Genomic DNA, 6,000 nt, shown 5'->3' on the forward strand with positions numbered 1-6,000 from the left:
GGTGGCAATATCATCTCATGTTGGGAAAAAGCCATCCGGCTACAAAGCCAGTGAAGCCACATAATCTCTTACAAATATACAGAGTGAAACTTTCAAAACATCTTAAATGTCATTGTCAGCATTTTCTTTAAAACTGCTAAGTTATGATTTCTTTACATTTCTAGACTCAAGCTGTTCAATACTGAGGAAATGAGACCTCAATGCTGAAACTTAAACGGTTAGGTCAACTACCTCAGACAAGACAAAGAGCTGGATGCACTCTTTTACATGAGGATTTTTGTATGACTGAATAAATGGGGACAGTTGATGGTGTTCGTGCCTTCCCCCTCCTCTTTTAGGGAAATAACTCGTAGGGTATTTCCGTTGGTCAGACTCTTTGTTTTAACTTAGACGGCTCTCCATGGTGCCTTGCTTTCATATGTCTGGTATGTGGATTGTGTTTTCACAGAGCTGCAGTGCTTCTTTAACCCTTTATAACCATTGGCTTTATTCTCAAAAAAGGCTATCTGAAATCAAAACTTCAAAGTATAACAAAAGCTCTAATTTCATTTTACCCCTCTTATACTGCTACGCATCCCTTCTAAACTTCAGTTGTTTTTGTTGTTTTAATCTTTGGTTTTTTTATGCTGGATTTTACTTGAGCTCATGATGTTCATATAAATAAGTGTTCGGTTGGTGACTGGATTTGAAAATTGTGACACTGATCAGATTTCCTGGAACTATGACTATTTTATTACTGTTCACACAATGTAATTTGAATGCTCAGTCACTCATCCTGTGACTCCCAACACACTCAGATATGTTGACATATTAAAAGTAAAATATATAGTATATCTTCCTTTACAGATATCTTCGAATATCTTTCTGCATCGCTAAAATAATGCTAAAATAAGAGGGGTTGACTGTCAGATGAATCGAGGCAGAGCAAGTATTAGGTCCACATTTTAAGACAAACTATTTTTGTCTTTGGAATGACATGCTTCGATGAATCAACATTAACATTAAAGACCAGGAACATGTATAAAGTTGATAGGGTCAATTTTAATTTCATGTTAATCTTAAAGGTACACCATGTAATTACTGCCAATATGACAGTGATACCTGACGGCGTACAGAGCTCCTTGGAGGACAAGGAGGGAATTTATTTTCCAGAATTGTTTTGTGCTCCTTCACAAAAAGTTTTGTTTTCTGTTGCAATACCTTTATCAATCCCTTATGAAAATTTACCCTTGTTTTATTACATTAAAGGGATAGTTCACCCAAAAATGAAAATTCTCTCATTTACTCACCCTCATGCCATCCCAGATGTGTTTGACTTTCTTCTGCTGAATACAAATGAAGATTTTTAGAAGAATATTTCAGCTCTGTAGGACCATACAATGCAAGTGAATGGTGACCAGAACTTTGAAGCTCCAAAAAGCACATAATGGCAGCATAAAATTAATCCATATGATTACAGCGTTTTAATCCATGTCTTCTGAAGCAACATAGATATAAAAGGTGTGGATGAGAAACAGATCAATATTTAAGTATTTTTTTTATATCTATAAATCTCACATTCTTTTGTTTTTAATCATTCACATTCTTTGTTTATATCGCCACCTACTGGGCAAGGAGGAGAATTTATAGTAAAAAAGAATTAAATCTTGTTCTGTTTCTCACCCACACCTATCATATCGCTTCTGAAGATATGGATTAAAACACTGGAGTCATATGGGTTATTTTATCTTGCCTTTATGTACTTTTTTCGAGCTTCAAAGTTCTGGTCATCATTCACTTGCATTGTATGGACCTACAGAGCTGAGATATTCTTCTTAAAATCTTCATTTGTGTTCAGGAGAAGAAAGTACACATCTTGGATGGAATGAGGGTGAGTAAATGATGAGAGAATTTTCATTTTTGGGTGAAATATCCCTTTAACCATTATATTCATAGTATTAACAGTAATAATACAGGAAAATCAAAACTATGGTTATAAAAATAATAATTTTGCCCAAAAATATGGTAAGGCTACTACAGTTTTGTTGTACTATAGTAACACCATGGTTTTCTTGTGGTATAGTATGGTTTTTAAAAAATGGATTCCACCAGAAAATCATGCCTTACCATTAATAGTGGTTTCACTGAACCTGCAGTAATCATGTAAGCATTTTGTATGGTACGAACCATGGTAAAAAAAGAAAAAAAAGAAAACAACAACAAAAAACATGTTTTTGGCACAGTGAATATGACTTTTTGGTTTTCATGTATTATTACTATGGTTTTATCATGAATATCATGGTTAAAATATGGTTAATGTAGTAAAACCATGGTAACTTTTATGGTTATAGTTTTACTACAAATCCCTTATTTGAACTAATGTTACTCTAGAAAAAGAATGGTTGATTTTCGTAAGGGATGGATAAAGGTATTGCGAGGGAACCCGAAATGATTGTGAGAAAATGCAACAAATATTGCGAGTGAACGCATAATTTATTAATACCTTTAACAGCTAATCTAATTTATAGCCCTGCTACTTTGTGGTATATTTGGAACAAATTATTACTAGCAAATCAAAGACATCATGTTTGGATCATGTAAAGTCTGCTTTGGTGTTAACATCTCCAGTCGTGCTGTTAAACCCAATGCCGTTGTAAAATCAGAGACTTGTGTTGTGCTTGGTTGTTTTTCTGATTGACAGATCTCTCCTGCTTTTGGAGGCATGCCGAGGCTCTGCCGGACAGATGTCTTTCTTTAGAACAGTCCTACTCACCACTGAATATAATTGCTACCTTTGTAGGCAGTAGGAGACGCGTCGTGAAGGACCCGATCAGAGAGAATAATTAATTAATGGCAACCCATTTAGCGAGCAGCCAAGAGGAGGGGAAACTCTGGGGCAAACGGAGATGCTGATTGGATGAGACCGAAGTTGAAGGTAAATGTGTGTGTATGCGTTAGTTGCCTGCGTGCGGCATAGCAAATGTATGTTTGTGGGTCATGGGATTACATACTGTATTGTGTCATTGTTTTAAGGCTGAAATAAAAACCTTCACTGGAGGTGAATGCATCATGCATGAAATCTGTGCTCTATTTGAATACATTACATTCACACCGATGCTGTTACTGGCAGATCCTGGCATCGTGCCATTAAACAGGCTCGAGAGAATCCTTGGTGGTCTAGACACCGCTATTAAGATGTTGTTAAGTAAAGGATACTATAGGATAAGGTGTGCTGTTTGTTTACTCTTTAAGGGATGATGAAATTCCTAGCACAAGATATCCTGATTTTTAGTATTATTAATACATAAACATAATACATATTAGTTTGTTTTTATTTATAATAATAAACAACAATTATAAAATAATATGTATTGTTTCTATTATTATTTATTATATATTTTATATAATAAAAATAATGTATTATCATAATTATACTAAAACGATTTTTAGTATTAATAATAATAATAATAAAAATAAAAATACATATTATTTTACGGTTTTATTTAGAATAATAACAATTAGAAAATAATATTTCACAGATAATAATAATAAAACCTAATAATTTTTTTATGATTTTTATTTATAATAATAATAATAATAATAATAATAATAATAATGTATTATTATTATTTAATACAAATAATTATTTATTATTAAATTAATTATAAAGATAATGTTGTTTTGAAGCTTGGCAATTCATGACCCAGATATCTTCTAAAGTGCCTTCAACTTTAATGCACTGTGTCATCAGTGCTGAATCTCAGACTTGACAGTGTCTGCCAGCTATCTGATACATCAAGTACAGTTAGACTGAACCCTGCAGCTGTTGCTATAGGCACTAGAGCAGTCTTTCCACTATACACTCAAACAGTGATCAAATAACTCAAGGGAGTCTGGCCTTTTGTCCCAAAACAAGATTGTGTCTAAAAAGATTATGTTCAGAGACAGTGAACAGAGATTATTTAGCAGGGACGGGTCACTTCTATTGAAATGAATGGGAGAAATTGGAACGCTCAACCAAGAGGCTCTAGCGCCCAACGGTCAACGGATGTAGAAAGGAAGTCTCGCATTACAGGTTAAAGAGTCAATCACCTTTTAGATGCAGACATCATCTGTCAATCAACTGTAGAACGCGCATGCGCATTAGCTATACAAGCCGAGAAATTGCTTTTTTAAATTTTTTTTTACGTAATATGAGGTAAACTATCACAAACTACCAGAGATACCAGTAGGCCTATTGCCAGATTTGATTGCTGATTTGAAATATGTTCTTTGATCGTAATCTTGACCAACCATTTTTGAGATTTTGGTCTTTCCCCATTCAAGTTGAAAGGAGCTGCACTGGCATGACTGGAAATAGTCTCCCGAGAGCGTTCCAAAGATGGCCGACAGTGGACTGACTTGCTAGAGAGACTTTGCTACCATTCTAGACAGCATTTTTTGGGCCTATGATGCCCCACAAAAGCTATATTTGCCTTTGACACAAGCAGACCATTTTTTATTTAAAGAAACTGTTCCATGTAAATACAATGGAATTTGAAAATGGTAATTATTCACCATGGTACAGTAAAAGGGGATGCCCAAAAATGCTGAGGCAGCTCAGGTCTTGAGACAACTGGAAAACTCTCTTTCCATCCTATATACAGCATAATATGCACTCGATTCATATCCGATGCCACAAATCATAGAGGAAGTATTAATCTATAAAGCCTATAAGCATCTTATCTCCGAGACACAGGAGATAAGAGGGACAGGTCAGTTGAATTACTCGACGGTACAGTTTTATGATTTATGCACTTTGCTCTAACCCTATTTGTCACTATTTGTATGTTTTATCAGTTATTTTAGTTCAAGATTTAGATTAAGATTTAACATTTAGATTTAAAATTCAGATTTATAGCTATTTAAGATTTGTATTTGAATTTATCATAGAATAGATTTAGAATAGTCATATGTATATTTATTAGCCTATTATTTGTTATTCACCATTTTTATTGATTCCTGCCACAGATTAAATAAACATGACAGAAAATACGGAATCAAATTATATGAACTATTAGCCTATTATTATAATTTTAGGTCTATTTTGTATTAATAGGCCTATATAAATTTACACATTTTGTAATCTTTTTACATTTTTTCATCAGATAGACGTCTTTTTCCAATGCGTCGCATTTTAGTGTATTTTTTTTTTTTTTTTTTTTTAAAACAACATATCAAGTTAAAAATAGTTTAACTTAAAGGAATATTACGGGTTCAAAACAAGTTAAACTCAGTCAGCAGAATTTGTGGCATAATGTTGATTATCTCAAAAAATTATTTTGTCTTGTCCCTCCTTTTCCTAAAAAAAAAGCAAAAATCGAGGTTACAGTGAGGCACTTACAATGGAAGTGAATGGGGCCTGATTTTGGAGGGTTTAAATGCAGAAATGTGAAGCTTATAATTTTATAAAAGCACTTACATTCTTCTGTTAAATCTCATGTAAATAAAGTTGTTTAATTTTTACAGTCATTTTAGGTTTTTTGACATCACATCATCATGGCAATAAAGTTGTAAAATTGGCTATATCTTGACACAGAAAAGGTTAGTAAGCAATTTTATCACACTAAAATCATATTAATATGCATACTGTTTATGTCTTGAGGCTATACTTTTGAAACAGTGAGTATTTTAATGTTTACGGATTAACCCCATTCACTTCCATTGTAAGGTCCTCACTTGAACCCAGATTTTTGCTACTTTTTTTTAAATTTAAAAAAAAAAAAATATTTTTTTAGAAAAAGAGGGACAAGTCGAAGTTAATTTTTGTGGTAATCAATATTATGCCACAAATGCTGTTGATTGATGTTATCTTGTATTGAAGCTGGAGTATTCCTTTAAAAAGGCTTAAAGAGGACCCTGCGTTCTGTTCTACTTCGTTGTGACTCGTCTATTTTTAAAAACTCTTCGGCACTAGGACCGCGCCGCGCAGTTGAGAGCAGCTGCAGAGTCTCTTTGTTCCACGCGCAACGTCTCTCCTCC

This window comes from Myxocyprinus asiaticus, chromosome 38 (genome assembly GCF_019703515.2).
Source record: "Myxocyprinus asiaticus isolate MX2 ecotype Aquarium Trade chromosome 38, UBuf_Myxa_2, whole genome shotgun sequence".
NCBI lineage: Eukaryota > Metazoa > Chordata > Actinopteri > Cypriniformes > Catostomidae > Myxocyprinus > Myxocyprinus asiaticus.